Source organism: Rhinolophus sinicus, chromosome 15 (genome assembly GCF_057876585.1).
Source record: "Rhinolophus sinicus isolate RSI-liver-muscle chromosome 15, RSI-T2T, whole genome shotgun sequence".
Lineage (NCBI taxonomy): Eukaryota > Metazoa > Chordata > Mammalia > Chiroptera > Rhinolophidae > Rhinolophus > Rhinolophus sinicus.
The window spans coordinates 7,101,426-7,119,110 of record NC_142515.1 but is presented as its reverse complement, the minus strand read 5'-3'; positions in this window follow the sequence as shown (position 1 = coordinate 7,119,110).

Genomic DNA, 17,685 nt, shown 5'->3' with positions numbered 1-17,685 from the left:
GTGGTGCGTGAAGGCCCCTCGGCTGGAGGCCGGGGGCCCAGGTCAGAACTGGGATTCTCCAATACCGAGTTGGAGAATCCTTGTGACTTCTGAGGGGAGTCAGCCTGGGTAGGTGACCTCGGCTGTCCTGCTGTATTAATCATCTAGTGCCACATAACAAATGACCCCAAACCTTAGTGGCTTCAAAGAAAACAATTATGAAGTCAAACAGCCTGTGTGTTAGGGATGCAGGAGTGGCTTAGTGGGATGGTTGTGGCTCGGGGTGTCTCAGGAGGCCCCAGTGAAGCTGTAGGGGCTCCAGCCATCACGAGGCTCTAACGGGGCTGGGGCATTCACCCCCAAGCTGGCTCACTTGCCTGCCTGGCACGTTGTTGCGCGCTGTTGGCAGGAGGCCTCAGTTCCTTCCCCGCGGACCTCTCCACAGGGCTGCTGGAGTGTCCTCACAGCATGGCGGCCTGCTTCCCCAGGGTGAGTGATCCGAGAGCGAGCAAGGGGAAAACGACGCCTTTCATGACTAGCCTCTGAGGTCACACCCTGCCATTTCTGTAATGTGCTGTTGGTTTCACAGGACAGCCCTCTTCAATATGGGGCACCACACAAGAAGGTACACATCCAGAGGCAAGGGACACTGGAGACCGTCTCGAAGGCTGGCACAACCCCACCTGGCCTCGGTGTCCTTACCTGTAAGAGAGCAACTGTGGCTGCACAGCTGCCTCATGGTGAGGATAAAAGCAGATCCTGTGTGGGAAAGAGTTCGGAGAAGCGGAAAGGCGGAAATGCTGGAGTGACTGGGAACTCGGGCTCAGGCCAGGACAGGAGGAGACGTCGGAATGGAGATGTGCTGTAAGTGTGCAACACGCCAGATTTCTAAGACTTACTACAAAAAACAAAAGTAAATTATCTCTTTAAGTGTTGAAATGATATTTTGGATAGCGTGCTTAAGACATTTTTTATTAATATTAATTTCACTTATTCCTTTTCATTTGTTGTGGCTACCAGAAAATTTAAAATTATGCGCTACGTGGCTGGCATTTAATTTTATTGGATCGCACTGATGTAGGCCATGAGCTTGGGACTAGTGTCCTCATCCATCTCTCCCCAGAACTTGCAGAGGGTGCAGCGCATGGTAGACACCTTTTCGTGTCTGACTGAGTAGGCATCCAAGGAAAACGTTGCAAAGCCAGCTGGAGGAAGAGGGCATGCCAGGGTCTTTGGAGTCAGACAGACCTGGATTCAAATGCTGGCTCAACTTTCTGGCTCCCTAACCTCTGTGACCAGAGATTCCATATTCGTGTTAGGGGTCTGCTAGTTAGTCTCTGCTTAGCTCGCTTTGCCCAATTCAGTTGACATGCAAATGAGGCATGACCCTGCTGCTGGGAGGGTTTGCTATGCAGGTTCTTAGTGTAGATGCATGTTGGCCTCAGGCCTGAAGCTCCTAAGGGGTTGATGGAGGGAGAGGCTAAGCAGGGGCAGCGCCCAGGTGTGCACGCAGCAGCTGGCCTGCCCTGCACCGCCAGCCGCACACCAGCTGTTTGGGTTTTCGGATTTTCTTGCTCTGTGTCTGTGCCCCGCCGTGCTCCTTTCTTCATCCCTGATAGAAGCAGAACTCCTACCAGGGACTGAGAGCAGATCAGCCTGCCCCGCACTGTCCCATCCCCTTAGCCCATCATGGCTGACAGCTTGGAGGAGGCACCTCCCGATGGCAGACTGGTCCCAGGGCAGCGCGCAGGGGCATGGGAGGGGCAACCCACCTTCCCAAGGCTCCCTCCCCAGGGGCCTGCTCCCTGTCGCCCCCACCCCCCCAAGAAGCAGCTCTGAGCTCCATACCCATCTCTGTTCCCAAAGGGACTGGAGACAAACAAAAGGGAGACGCATTTTCTGTTATCAAGACACAAAATCCTTACACTTAATTAAAACGTGCCATGGCAACCAGTGCGGTGCGTGTAGCTGGGCTGAGTGGCTGATGTGGCCGAGGGCGATGCCCACGTGCCGTCCCTTTGTTCCTGCCTCTAGAGAGACTACCCCGTGCTGTGCTTTTTGTGAGTGTGGCCTTTGTCTGCAGCACCAGGGGTGGAAGCTTGGAGACTCAGTGGGGCTGATGCCTGTGACCTCTTTTGGGCTAGTGTCCTCTCTAGGTTGGGAAACTGGGCAATCTCAGAGCAGGCTTGGCCCGATTTATATCAGCTGAGGCTATGCTGGGGACACAGGTGAGACCAGACATAGTCCCCATACTAGGATACTGCTGACACACACAGCCAGATTGCTATTAGACAGGGGATGAGAATGTTAGTGGGTTATGGGAGGCAAGTGGCTGGGGGTGGAATCAGAGAAGGCTTCCTGGAGGAGGGGCCACCAGAGTACTAGTCAGGAGAAAGAGGAGGAGTGAGAGTCTAGTGGAAGAAGTGGCACAAGGCCAGGTGTGGAGATGAGAAAGAACATGGCATGCAGGGGACTTAGGCAGGTTCTGGGCTCCTGGACCATGCAGTGCCAGGAGAAAGTTGTGGGGCCTGTGGAGGTGCTAAGCTGAGGGGCATGGGTGTTCTGTGTTGTGGGTAATAGGGAGCCACAGAAAGTTGCTAAATGTATCAGAGTCAGGTCAGAGGCTGCTGAGCCAGTTTGTGCTGGAGAAACTCAGATGGCTCCTCTGTCTCCCTGGGAGGTTCAGATTTGTGCTGTAGCCATAAGGGGGTCCTGAAGGGGAGCGTGGGATGACCTCAGAGAACACCCACTCTCCCTACAGAAGGACTCTGAGAAGTGTGTGCCCAATGAAAGGCAACTCAGAGTGGGCTTGCAGTCAGGTGTCATACAGCTCTGTGACCCTGAACAAGTCACATAACCTCTCTGAGCCTTGGGTTTCTCATTTTTAACATGAGAAGGAGATAAAATCATTTGCGTGAAGCACGTTGCAAGTGCTTGCTGCACAGTCGATTTTCAAAACATGATGGCTCTCTGCTGTTTCCAGTTCAAAGTGATGCACCAGCGAACTGAGCATCGGCCTCGTGTCCAAGTCCATCCACTTTATGTTTCTCCAGGATTCTGAGGGCTTTCGGGGCTGGCTCTGGAGAGAACCCTGGGGAACACAAGGACAGGGCACACAGCCAGCTGGTGTCCATCCCCCAGAATCTGAGTGTCAGCAGCTGTAAACGTGCCCCAGGGCATCTGCTTCATCCGCTGCCCGTGCAGAGTGGGCGTCAGATATCGATGGAGTGCGTGAAGAAGGGTGGCGTTGACCCAGTACACCGGGCACTCACCAGGCCCAGCCGCTGGAGCAATTGTCAGATGTCAGGCCTGTGGTGACAGCGTTGGCTGAGCCAAGTCATTAGACTTGGATGTAAGAGCCAGCCGTGTGAGGTCACATACAGCTGCCTTAATACCCTAAATTAAAGGCCTATTAAGGCTTCTTATGCATTCCAGATGCTTCATGGTTGCCTGTGAGCTGCTGCATAGAGAACAGAGGGTATTGGGTGGTATGTCTTATGGCAGGAAAAGGCACAACTCACAGGCCAGGGTGGGGAGCCCAGAAACCACATGTGGGGGACTTCTCGGCCCAGAGACAGAATGCATCTCAGTATAAAGGCTGTTGCTTGGGTAGGGTAAGGTTCCAGGTCTTTGAAACGCCATAAATACAGAGACTCTGGTTTAACAGCTTCATAGACAGTGAGTTTTTGGGTCATTTATACAGCATGACCCCCTCCCGCTCCTACCCAATTTTACCCTCTGTCTTCTCCATGCTGTCTTGGAAAGGACGAACTGCTTTTTTTTTTTTTTTTTAAATAAATATGTGCTGTTGCATCTGATTCAAACGGGGGTGGTCTAGGACCCCTGTGACTCCTCAGTTCTCTTGTAAGGTTTAGGACTTTGGAATGAATTAAAACACCAAAAGCAAGAAGGCTGGGAGGGAGAAATGATGTTCCCGCTGGTTCTTCCTGGCACCTGCGGTGCCCGTGGCAATCTGCCCCACAGGGAGCCCCGAGTCACTAAGAGGGAAATGGTCCAATTCAGGACCTGTTAGAAACTGGGCTCAGATACCAGCCATTAGGGAGCTTTACTCGATGAGAAAATGAGAACTTTTTGCAGTTGCTAAAGAGAGCACCGTTCTTAATTTGACCTCTTCTTGACCTTCGGAGATGCGCACTGTATCTGCAACTCGAGCGCCCAGAGTAGGCAGAAAGGAAGCTGCTGGCGTGAGGGGTGGGCCAGGCTGAGTCCTGTCCCCTGTCGCCCTGGGTCCCTGGAGCAAGGGACAGGGATGAGACAGGTCATCAGACTGGTGGAGGTGCTGATGGGAAATGGGTTTTAAGATGCTGTGTGTGTAGGCCCAAACCACAACGTGGTTCAGTACCGTGTTTCCCCGAAAATAAGCCCTAGCCGGACCATCAGCTCTAATGTGTCTTTTGGAGCAAAAATTAATATAAGACCTGGTTTTATTTTACTATAAAACCCGGTTTTTAATATGCTATGCTATGCTATGCTATGCTATGCTATGCTATGCTATGCTATGCTATGCTATGCTATGCTATAATATAATATAATAATACTGGGTCTTATAGTAAAATAAGACCGGGTCTTATGTTAATTTGTTCTCCAAAGGACTCATTAGAGCTGATGGTCCGGCTAGGTCTTATTTTCGGGGAAATAGGGTACTTCCAAGCCAATGACCTCCACAATCAAGATTTGAAAGACGTGGTTTTGCAGTAGTAGCCTGAACCAAGCCCAAGACTCGGAGGAAAGGAGAGGTCTGAAGGGGCCAGAGTGGTGGGATGGGGTTGCTTTAAAGAAGAATTCGGAAAAAAGAGAGAGAGAGAGAGAGACTTTTACGCATGGTACTTCCTAAGACTTTGTGACATAGAGGGTCAGCTTTAATAGAATGCCTCCTACCAAAAGGCTTGGAGGATCATTCATAATAAGAGTGAATGCCTTATCTCTGATAACATGCTCTTCCAAGTCGGGAGATAATGACTGTCAGAACTGACAGTGAGGGGTGAGGGTGGTCCCTTGCCTGGAATCCAAGCCCCATCCCTTATAATAAAACAAAAAGAAACTTTTAGCAGCTTTGGCCTACATGTAGGGGTAGCTCACTGTGGCTTTAATTTGAATTTCTTGATGACAAAAGAGGTTGATTACCTTTTCATATGTTTATTGGCATTTGGATTTCCTCTTTGTAAAATGGCTATTCAAGTCCTTTGCCCTTTAAAAAATATTGGCTTGTCTGAGTTTATCAGACTGATTTCTGAGACTTCTTTATATAATCTGGATATGAGCGCTTTGTTGGTTTTAGGTGTTGTACCTTTTTTTTTCTACTCTCTGACTTCCCTTTTTTTCTGTCTTAGTATTTGATAAACAGAAGTATTTTATTTTAATGTAGTCAGTTGTATCAGTATTTTCCTATATGGTTAGTATTTTCTGTTTTGTTTTATAATGTTTTCCACAAAGACAGTCATCTATATTCTTTAGTCTTTTACGTTTAGATCTAATCAACCTAGAATTGATTTTTGAGTATGGTGTGAGGTCGAGGTCCAATCAAACTTTTTTACATAAGGAAACCAAATTGTCCCAGCTGTATTTCTTACGCTTTCCCATTGCTTGGCAGTGCTACTTGTACAATAAGTCAAGTGTCCATATACGCATGGGTTTGTGTCTTGGTTTTATATTCTGGTCCACTGGTCTACTTGTGTCTCTTTAAGTTGGTACCACACTGCATCCACATCTCATAAAAAATTTTATTTTCTGTTCTTCATCTCTGGCAGGACAAGCCCTCTTATTGTCCTACTCAAGAGTTTCTTGGCTGATCTTGGCCCTTAGCTTTCTCATATAAATTTTAGCATCATCTTTCAATGTACACAAAATCGAAACATTACACAACAGCAATGGCTGTTGAGATTTTGCTTTGAGATTGCCTTGACTCTGGAGATTATTTTAGGGGAGTATCCACATTTTTGCAATACTGAGCCTCATAGTCCATGAGCATGATGTGTCTGTCCATTTACTTGGGTCTTCTTGCATTTCTGTCCTTGTTATTTAATTTTCTCCATGACTCGCATATCTTTTGCTGGATATAAGTACTTGCTAGTTTTGGTATTGTTGAAAATTGCAGCATTAAAAAATTGTTATCTGTTTGTGTTATATATAGAAATACAATTACTTTTTATATATTGAATTTTAAAATCAAATGACCCTGGGGTGGCTGGTTAACTCAGTTGATTAGAGCGCGGTGCTGGTAGCACCAAGGTTGCCGGTTTGATCCCCTCATAGGCCACTGTGAGATGCGCCCTCCTTAAAAAAAAATTATAAATAAATAAATAAATAAATAAATAAATAAATAAAATCGAATAACCCTGCCAAATTCCCTTATCAATCATAATAATTTGTCTAAGGATTCTTTTAGATATAAGTGATAATATCATTCATAAATAGTGACAGTTTTATGTCTTCCGTTCTGATCCTTACACTCTGTTTATTTGCCTTATTGTGCTGACTAGGACATACATATATTAAAATCTATTGATAGTAGATGTTGCCTTATTTGTGATCTAAAAAGAAAACTTTCACATTTCACCATGAAGTATCACATTTGGTGAGGATGTATATCGTTTATCAGCGTAAGGAAGCTTTCCTCTGTTTCTGGATTACTGCCACATATTTGTTTTTCATCATGACAGAACAATGAATTTTATCAAATGTATCTTCTGTATCTCTGAAAATAAATCACTTAATTTTTCTTTTTCAATCTGTGAATGTGGTAAAGTATATGGATGGATTTTCTAATGTTAAACCCACCTTGAACTCCTAGTAGTAACCCAACGTGGTGATAATATAATATTGTTTTCATCTATTGCTGGGTTTGGCGTGTTACTATTTTATTTAGGATTTTCAGATCTATGTGACTGAGAGAGATGGAGATGTATTTTTCCCTCATTGTCCTGTCTCTATCAGGTTTTCATGTCCAAGTTCTGCTAGCCTAAGGAGTTGGGGTGTAAAACAACCATGTTTTTGTTGCATTTGTCTGGCCAGGACCCTGCTGTTTCTGTTAGATACCACTCCTGCTACCACTGCATTTGGAGTCTAACTTTCTCTTGTATTTCTCACTTGTTCTAGGTTCAAAGTCCTGGGTGGAGTTGTCTGATTGGCTGAGCAGGCTGCCCGGGGGTGGGGAGAAGGAGGCTCCAGTTTCCTTATGTTTTGTGGTGGGAGAGAGCTGTATTGCTTTCTGTGAAAAAAGACGAGTGTCCTTGACCATAACCACGCATAGTAATTCTTTTACGCGTTAAAGATTGGGAACACTGAGTGCAGCGAAGGGAGGCATGAAAGGGACATGGATACGAGTACACAGAGGTTTGGATATTCTCATTCTTCTGCCTTTGAGGTAACCTGATGTCCTTGGTGAGGGATAGAAGTTGGGTATTGGCAAAGGGTGCTGCTTCTCTACAGGATCTACTCTATTTCAACGCAATACCACCCTCTCTAATCATCACCTTTAAGACATATTAAAGCATGGGTGAGTTTTGAGGACTCAAGGAGGTGATCAATGTGAAAGTACCACGCATAGTATCCAGCACATAGCACATGCTCAAAAAATGCTTGTTTTGAATGTAAAACCGGCTCAATCAATTCTATATACAGTTGTTCTTTAAAATGTTCTAGAGATGACCCTGGCTGCTTGCTTCTGGCCTTTCCAAGATGGTTGACCAGTGCAGCCATAATAGAAAGTGCCCTCCCTCCTGTGCTCTTGCTCACTGGCCTCAGGATGCCCAGCAGAATGGAATCTTCCCTGAGAGTCAGTTTCTAAAGTAGGCTCCTAAGTTAAATTTGCGTGTAATGAGATTCTACCATATTCAATTTTTACTACTCATTATTTTGTGGACTTCAAGCCGGTTTGCCTTTAACTTTCCCCTTCCCAAAACATCGAGAGGGCCTTGCGTTTCCACCGCTCTTCCTGGATAGATAACGTGGTGCTTTCGGATGTTTTCCGGGATCTCCTCTGTTTGCATCAGGGCTAGCATGCGGACATCCAACTAGACACCTGTGTATGACATTCCAGGGCATACGCAAGGTGGGGTCGGGCTTTTTGCCTTTTGCCCCCTGTACTCCACACAGTTGCTGTTGATTTCCAGAAATTTGGTGATTTTTTATGGTCTCAAAATGACAGTCTTTTCAGAATATAGTGTGTCCTTGAACTGAGAGCCTCAAGTACTAAATCCCTTCAGATGATCGCATTATTATTATTTTTTTCTCCAGATTTCTCTTCCATTTGCCCATTGTTGGGATGCTCTGCCTCTCTAAGCCTCTCAGGAAGGCCTGGAGATCTCTTGTGGTTTGTTTCCATTGAAGATGGGAAATGATAGCGCCCTCTCGGCACATGGAGGTGTTACTGTTCCACTGTTTTAATCGTTCAGTAAGTGAGGGCAGTTGCCCCATCCAGACTTTTCAGGAGGCTGTGTAGTGTTTCCTGTTTTAAAGAAATGCCAGTGCATCTCGACTATTAGATTTTTGTTAGTTAACTTTGGTAGAAGTCGTCTTAAAACAGAGCAAAACAACTAACCTTAGAGTTTTTGTTTGTGAAGTCTATGTTTTCTGCTTATTTAATTCTCCTGGTCTCTTGGCTGCCTGCTCCTACAGTTACAAAGATAGCACAGTGCCTAGCAATACGTGCTTATTGAATGAACACTGTCTTTTAAAATTCTTTGGTTTTCCTTATGTATAAAACTAATATATTCTTTGTAGAAAGTTCAAATAATATACGAGTGTCTGAAATAAAGTATAAATGTCTCCTTGCCTCCTGCTCTAGTCCCACTCCTCAAGGATTACTATTGTCAACACTTTGGTGCATATTACTTTAGACTTTAAAATGTAAATATAAGCTTCATGCACACCTACACACACACACACACACACACACACACACACACACACACACACTGCATATACTAAGATTTTTTTTCTGATGAAAATGGGATCATTCTATCTGTAATGTTTTTCAGGTCATTTTTTCCCCATCCCTCCAATATGTTATGGGTATCATTCCATTTTAGTTAATATACATTGATCTAGTTCTTTAATGACTGTATAATAATTTATTTAGTCAACCCCATTGTTTTGCCATAGCAAACGATGCTACAGCTAGGTTTTTGGATGACTGCCCTTGCACAGCTGTGTATCTCTGTTGCATAGATCCCTAGAATGAGATAGGACCTTTTAATTAAAGCCCCCAACACAGACCCTAAGCCTTAAAGGGCCGCTCCATAAATATTGGTTGATGACAATACTATGTTGTTATATTAATTAGAACAGGAAGGGTCCCATTAGGGCAACAAATGCACATTCATAGGGCAGCCCAGTTCTATGGAAGGAGGATATAACACTTCATATTCTCATCTTTGGAAAGACAAACCACATTAAATGTAATAAGTAGCAAGTTGCCTGTGTATCAGCGTGTAAAATATTCCCCTGGGAGTGTTAGCTTGCCAGAATGCATAAAGATAGTGCATGAAAGATAAAACAGAGAGAATATTTACCCAGCCTAGTTACCTAGAAAATATACAATTTGATCTAGATAGAGGCTTTTACTGTATAAATTATTGTGGCCTCTACTTCAGTCACAAACAGGCTTCAAGTTGGGCAATTGCCTTATAAAAAAAGGAGAAGAGAACAGTTTCCAATTGTCTGAAATGAGCTTCAAAAGCAGGCAACTCGGTTCTGATAGAACAATTTAAACTGGCTGTCTCCTTATCTCATGTGGACATCATTTTTCAGAGGGGCAACCAGCTCAAATTAGATAGTTTTACCGCAGACAGTCTGTCTGTCTTTTTTTGTTTTTTGTTTTTTTTTTTCCTTTTCTTTGCCAGGCAGGGTGCTGCAGGCCTCTGCTAATTTAGGAAGATTGATTTGGGCAATGCTAAAGTGAGACGAATAGAAACAACTTTAACAGAGAGGAATATAGATGATATTAAAAAAAATAAATAAAGTGTAGTCAGAGGCTGATTTGACATGAGAGACTACAGTCCTGGTTGATTGCCTCCTAAACCCTCTTGAAACCCTGGGTTTTATTTGCAAATGATCTTCACTGTGGACCAAAGAGTTCAACAGGAAACGTAATGAGCAAAATCTATGAGTTGGCTCGAACCAAATAGGGCTATTGTGTCGTCGTGAGAAGAGGTGAGAGAGACCATTTTGATCAAATTGCCATGGCTAAGGCAGGGGCTGCTTATCCCGTTGTCTCGGTTGCTTCAGGTTTCCCCGTGTACTTGCCTGGTTCTCCTCCAGCCATTTCAGCGTCAGCGAGTAAACTGAGCTTCCAGGATAGAAACCTTTTCCTCCTGCAGCCGAGCAGTGATGCTGACAGATGCAGAGGTGCAAAAGGGGGTGGGGGGGGGGGCAGGGTATGTGCATTTCGAGACCTTGAAGAAATCCAAGGAAGCCTTCTTCTTCTTCTTTTTTTTAAAAAACTGGTTGCGGGAGGCTATAGCTTGAAGCCTGTCTAAAAATTGTTGTTCCTGTCAGCTTCCAAATGTACATGTGTGATCTGAAAACAACATTTTATTTTGATATAGTTTCAAGCTTGTAGAAACCAACTCCTGTGTACCAGTCACCTAGATTCACCAGTTGGTACCATTTTATTACATTAGGTTTTATTTCTACCCTCTTTCACCCATAAAAACGTCAGTGTGTGCTCCCCAAGAATAAGGACGTTCCCATCCACAAGCACAGTGAGATAATCAGCTCCAGGAAATGGAACACTGACACCTGCTCACACAGTCCATATTCAAATCACTACGATTTCCCAATAATGCCCTTTATGGCAAGTGTTCCCCGCCCCCGCCCCCTCCCCCCGGGATCCAGGATCCAGTCAAAGACCAGACATCACATGTATTGCCCTCTTTGTAATCTCCTTCGGGCAGGAATGGTTCTTTAGCCCTTCTTTGCCATTTATGACCTTGACATTTTTGAAGAATACAGACCAGTTTCATTCTGTAGAATGTCATTCAATTTGGGTTTGTCTGATATCTCTCCTCATGGTTGGATTCAGATTATGTGTTTTGGGCAGGAAAACACAGACATTATCTTCTCAGGGGATCGTGGCAAGGTGCTGATTTGTCTCATCTCAGGTGACACTGACTCGGATTACTTAGTGAGGGGGTCTCTGCCACTGTGAAGTTACGACTTTTTCCTTTGTAATTAACAAATAACCCAAGTCTTGTAAGTGTCCTGTCCCCCATCAGTCTTTTGTCCATTGGTTTTCCTATGCTTGGCAATTAGCACGTGTGTGTGTTTTACAATGAGCGAGACAGTGGAGCCAGATGTTTAGAAATGCAGGCATTGGGCGAAGGGCCATGTCTCTGAGTAGCTAGAGCTCCAATCAGACCAGAAGGAAGCCAGCTAATCTGGGTGACTTGGAATCCCCCCATTTTTCCTTGTGTTAGTTTGTGACATTCTTGTCCCATTGGGCTCAGGCTGCTCTGTCCCATTGTGCTCTGGGGTGAGAAGCAGGATGGGAATGTGTCTCTCGTCCCTTTGCTCCTCCCTCCTTCCTGACCATCAGGGTTTGCCTCCATCCCGGTCTCTTCCTCCTGCTGGTCCCCCAGTGTGGGCCAGCAGTGAGCTCAGAGAAGTTCCCAGGCCCTCATTAGAGAGGACAGGGGCCTCCCCCGAGTCCTTCGGCTGAAGCATCCACCTGCAAATAGAGAATAGCTCAAGAAGAGGCCTTTTGTGTTGGGCAAGCTGCAGGCAAGTGCCTCCGCCATTTCTTCATCTAATGGCCTCGAGGGCGAGTGACTTCCCCTCTGGGCCTTAGTTTCCTCACCTGTACAATGGGATAACTATATCCCAACCTAATGAGGCTGCTTGTAAGGCTGAAATGCCCTAATGGATGTAAAGCCACATGACTACTCTCTCTTCCAGGACGACCCACCCCTAGGACAGGCAGGGAGAAAGGGATGTTGGTATCATCCATTCTGCTACTAACGTACTTCCTTGGAGGAGACTGGGTTGCGTGGAAAATAAATTTCATGACTAAATAAACTTTTAATTATTCATTCAGAAAGGAAGGCACCCTTAGAGATGGGAAACATTTATCATGCAGATATTTGAACTTGACTTCAACCCTGAACCCCCATCTGGGCCCGCATCTCTCCCCAGGTCTGTCATACCTCAGGACATGCTTCGTAGTGTTCAAGCGAGACACGGTGTCAGTTTAACCCAATTACTCAGACCCTGTGGTCACAGCTGCCTGAAAACAAATCTGATGAAGCCGCCAGCTGAAAGTAATGAGTTGCTTCCATTAAGCCGCCAACAGTTAGACTTGACACGAAGAATGGGTCTCAACCTCCCGCCTCTGTGATGGATCGGGTAAGTTCAATTTGGTTGAAGTTACACTTGGTGGGAACTTTATGACCACATCTGTCATGACAGTCTTCTGCCCTGTCTGCTTGCTTGTGCATGGAAAGCAAGCCCTGCTTCCTTAGAGCTCCTGAACTCTCTGCCGTGACCCAGAAATGGCTATTCCCAGATTGGGGTGGCCCTATTCTGGGACTGTTTAGAGAATGTCTCAGGGTGACTTAGTCTCAAGGCCTGTGGATTTGTCCCTTCCTCCAGGCTGGCACTCTGAGGCCAAATCTCCCCTTAGAACCCAATTTAATGATATTCAGCTCAAAGATGGGTTCAGTTTGGGAGAATACTTGGTTTCTTTAGCGGGGAAGGAGTCGATGGAAATGTCTTAGTCTCAGATTTGTTTTTGTTCTTGGGTTTTGGCTTCTAGTAAGAGCAGCTCACTGCACACTAGAGTAAATAAAAATGGGATCGTGTTACAACAGCACCAGGGAATTTTAAGTAATTCAAAGTCACACGAATTACTGTGGGACCTCATGAGGGAGAGGAAGCAAGAATCGGAAAGCGTCATGGACTGTGGCCACCATCATTTCAGCTTTTTTCTCACTCTCACTGAACATGGTTGTCCCATGACCCTGGGAGGTGACATGTGTCTCATGGACCAAGGCTAATGTATCCCAGCTTCAGTTCTAGAATCTACTTTTTGTATCATGTTTCGTCAGCACAGAGTGACCTTTCCAAATCACATTAGCATGTGCTCTTAGAGAATGTCCTTTCTGAATGCTGTCGGAAACCCATTTCTTCTTCTTCTATCGTATGAGCACCAGTGCCGTACTTCCTGTGGAGACACTGTGCCTGCTCTTTCCTTTGCTCCTCCCCTCTCTCTGCCTGGCCTTGTGCCCCAGGGGCTGCCCTGTGTGGACTGCATGGACGGGGCTCCTTCTTGGCTTCTGGCTGGGCTCAGTGGGGACTGAGGTTGGCAGGAGATGGAGGGTGGGGGAGAGGGTGCTCCATTTCTGCAAGGTTGCCTTGGGCTGGCTGCAGCCCTGTCCAGTCTCCTCCAGCCCAGGGCTGGGGAAGCCCCCTGCTCCCGGCTCTTGGGGTGCGGTGCCACTCCCTGTGGCTTCCTGCACTCTTCCCAGACCTTTGTAAGTGGTCCCTTTATTAAACTCTGCAGAGGAGCCCAATCTGAGGGTGCTGTTTTCTTTGCTAGCCTCAGTGGACACATTGCTGTGATATGTTCTGAGTTCCTGGGTGAGGTCCCTCTCGTAATTTAATGCCAGAATCAAAACGGACCACCTTTCCGTGGGCAGAAATGAAACCAGTCACGCTTCCCTTTTTGCCTCGGCTGCTGAGAAGCTCACGGTCAAATGTAATGCTCCCTCTTAGCAACTTTTCTGGTTAGCACACTCGTCTTCCTGTTCGTTGTTTTGGTTTTCTGATTCTATTTCTACTAACCTTATTTTGTATACCTCCTAAAGTAAGTTGCCTCAGATAGGTAAGTAGACAGACAGACGAACCTGCAAAATTTAAACAGGTGATGACATGACAAGGACGGGCCCACGTGTCGAGCCTTCCCACATTCACTTTCAAGGTCAAGACTGACTGGTGGGACCAGGATTTTGGCTTTGGGTGTTCGCCTCACCACAGGGTCACCTATGAGCATCAAGGCGTGTGATGTGTCCTTGTTCCCGAGGCTACCAAGGGAGATTTGTGATAGCAGCACCATTCTGTGTTCCTTCCTGATCTGCTTGTGTAGTGACACTGTGTGAAGAAATGTTTGTTTGGAGTGAATTCTTGAGTGAATTCATGTTGACTCCTGATAATAAATGTTTTTTTTTGTTTTTGTTTTTTTCCTTCTCAATTCGGACCTGCCATCAGTTTACTAATCCATATGAGAATTTTAAGAAGGTGCACATTCAAATTCATCAACCCTGAGTTTCTAGGACACAATGTCACTTGAAAGTGGCAATGGTACTTGTCCCTCTTTAGGTTTCTTGTTTTAACGTGTTTTCTTTCCAATGAATGCTGAAAGTCGTCCTCAGATTAAACCCACAAGATCTTTTTCTGTCCCAGGAAGAAATTATCTGGGCTTAAAGGCTTGAACCAATTTGAATGATCCTGAGCTTTGTATGCAATCTTCTCACCTATGTTGGGCCTCAGTTTCTTGTTAACCAGGAGTATTTAACTGTTTCTTTTTTGAAGAAATGGGTCATATTATCCCTCTTACTCAAGAGGTGTGACTATGTTCCTTTCCTCCTTTACTTTCTAGAGTGCAAACCACACATGGTACTTTTCCTTTTGGAGGGGAATTCTTTCCACAGCTGGGAAATATGACAGTGGGCTTCACTGGTAGATGGAGACAGGAGATGAATTCTATGGTTCTAGCTAACTCTAGGAGTCAGTAAGAGGTCTATGCTGCTGTCCAGACAGTTTTATAAGCACTACCCATTTTCTGGTGGTGCTTCCAGGTTAGGGATTCAGCTGTGATCCTTATAAGTTTAGGTCGTATTTTATGTGCATGTTTTTCTCCTTTGCTCTGTACATCTTTTTGTTGTGTATGTTTTTTTTTTCTTTCTAAGTTTTAGTTTCTCTCACAGCCTCCGGTGGGGCTGCAGTAAGGTTTTTGTTGTTGTTTTTTTCCCTTTCTCTTTGGGAATAATTTGATTGCATAATTAGAACTCGCTTCTTCAGAGTTTCTCATATGTTCTGAATTGAATGTCGAATTCATCTTTTCTGAGAATTTTTTGAATTCCACTTTAATATGCTTTAGGACAGTGGTTCTCAGTTTGGCGTGGAGGTCTGTTGGAGTCATCTGGAGGACTTTTAAAAAACATAATGATCAGTGCCTTGGCTCCATTCCCAGAGGCTTTGAGTCAACTGTTCTGGGGTGTGGCCTTGGCACTGGTATTTTTTAAAGTTCCTCAAGTGATTCTAAAGTGCAACCAGCATAAGAAGTGCTGGTCTCGGACACCAGGGTCTTGATTCTGATCTGAGGTCTGTGACTGGTGTAGAGCCACCAGTTCTGGGAAAAAGTGTGGGATGCCTGGTTCTTCAAAATTTGGCCACACGTCAGAGTTGTCTTCTCTCTGCTGCTGTCCCCATGTTGTAACTGGAGAAGGTTCGTAGTAGTGTTGTCGCCTGTGTGGCGTCCCCTGGGGGAGGAGAGAATGGTGATGCTGAGCAGGCCACGGAGAAGGCGGACAGACCCAGGACCTGTGGGTGTGGATGGGAAGCCCAGGGGATGCTTTCTGAACCCAGCGTTTACTCCCTGGTGAGTGGCCTTTGGCCCAAGGCCCTGGAGAAAATAATAAGGAAATAGACTGGCCGGTTCCTCCAGGAATTTGCCCAAGACCAGAGACCTCACAGCATGCAGAGGGGCGAAGCTGTCAGTGGTCCCACGGCTACTGCACCAATTAGGCTCCATGACCTGACAATGAGACCCCACCTTGATGAGAGCTGTCAGGGCCGCCCCTCTCCTGACATGCGGAGGGGAAGGGCCTCTGTGTGTGTCCCATGATCAAAGTAAAGTACCCTCGTTTGTATTATTTTCAAACCACTTTACATTTTTTCTAAGGGTAGCTTCAGGCAAAGGGACAGGACATGTTTTCACAGATCTGCGGGACATTTGGGGACCTGGAATTTCTTTGGAATTCACTGAGAATTTTGCATTCTGTGGTGTCCTGTCCCCTCTGGGTGTTCATGTGTAGGCTGGTTCCCATTTGCTTCCTTCTGTGTAGCCAATTAAGCCTTTCGCAGGTTAACTGCGCAGACGCTGATAACAATCTTACGACAGATGATGTCCCAGCTGCGAAACCCCTTGCTCCGTACATGTTGCTGCCCGTGGACTGGATGGCCTTTGCCGAGGACAAAGAACCGTACCGGTGCCTATGTGTGCAGGTGGGGAAAGGTGTGGGGGATGCCGGGAACTCACAGCTGGGCTCAGCGGCTCCAGAGCATTTCCTGAAGGAATCTGACTTTTCTTCCCAAGGAACAGATTGGCTGTGGTCCCCTGTGAATGTAAAATGCCTTAACTGAAATAAATATGCACTGATCTAATAGAAAAGAAATACACAACTGTTTGGATAGAGAAAAACTCTCTGCTGCAGTGGAAAGGGAGGCCTTGGTAGTGGCCCCCCCACGTCACTCTCTGAGCCCCCGGCCCGCTCACCCTTCTCCTTGAAAACCCATTTGTAACCGTTACTCGGGTGTCATGTTCGGTGATGAAGTGCATGCTCGCCCTTTGCTTTGGCGGCCGCATGCTGGAGCAGGCCTGGCCAAGGAGGTGAGAGGAGGGCCGGCCTCTCTCTGCCCAAGGCCCATGAATCATGTCAGGCTGGCCGGTAACCTGAGCCTGACGTGCCCCTTGCGACGGACCTCCATGACACTCCTTCCAACTTAATTTCAGCCTAAGGGATGCTTTTAAGAAGATTTTAGAGCGCGAAAACATGTCTTCAAAAGAATTGTAGTTACATTAAAAACTAATTATCAGAGCTTAGGGGTATAGATCCGCTGCCATATTTTACACAGAGAGCAATTCATCTCCCATCCCCTGAAATATCATTACATACTAGGTTAAGGATACCAACCCAGGGGATACTGAGAAAAGGTAGTAAAATCATCAAATGCCTAGAAATGACGAGCAATATGATTATGACAAAATAGCACTGCTCTCCTTCTCTATATAGCAGATCCTCACATGACACGGTTTTAAAGTAATATGCCCTAAATGAATGCATGCACCGCAGTATGGTAAGTGTGGTTTGTCTGGGGCCCTCAGGTTGCATGTGATATTTATCATTGAAAGCCTGGGCTTTTTGGCACAAAGAACAAGACACTACAGTGAGAAAAAGATGAGATATTCCCAGTTGTTCATAGATGGAGTACAGGGCTTGCCATGAACGGGACGGTGCCAAGTATTACTATGTGTTACCTTATTTGAATCTTGCAGCGAAGGATTGAGGGTGAATATTATTACTTATTGCTATTTTATAGCTGAGTCTGCACAAATCAGTTGGGATGTTTTTGATCATGCGTAACAGGAAATCAAATTCAAATTGGCTTATATAATAATTGCTTATTTCAAGTAACTGAAAGATCCAGAGTCAGTGGCAGGTTTGAGTCAGCGAGCCAACAGTGTTATCAGTTTCTTTCTGTGTGTCCGCTCTGCGTTCCAGAGTGTCTACTTCTTGAGGCTGATTCTCTTCACGGATCCAACGGCTGCCTGCAGTTCTCAGAACTTTGAGCTTCCTTGTTCATATCCAGTGGGATGGCTTTGTCCCAGCATTCCCTTTAAGAGCCCTGAGGCTCCCCCTGATTGGACTAGCTTGGGCCACATGTCCATGTCTGAATCAATGACGTGAC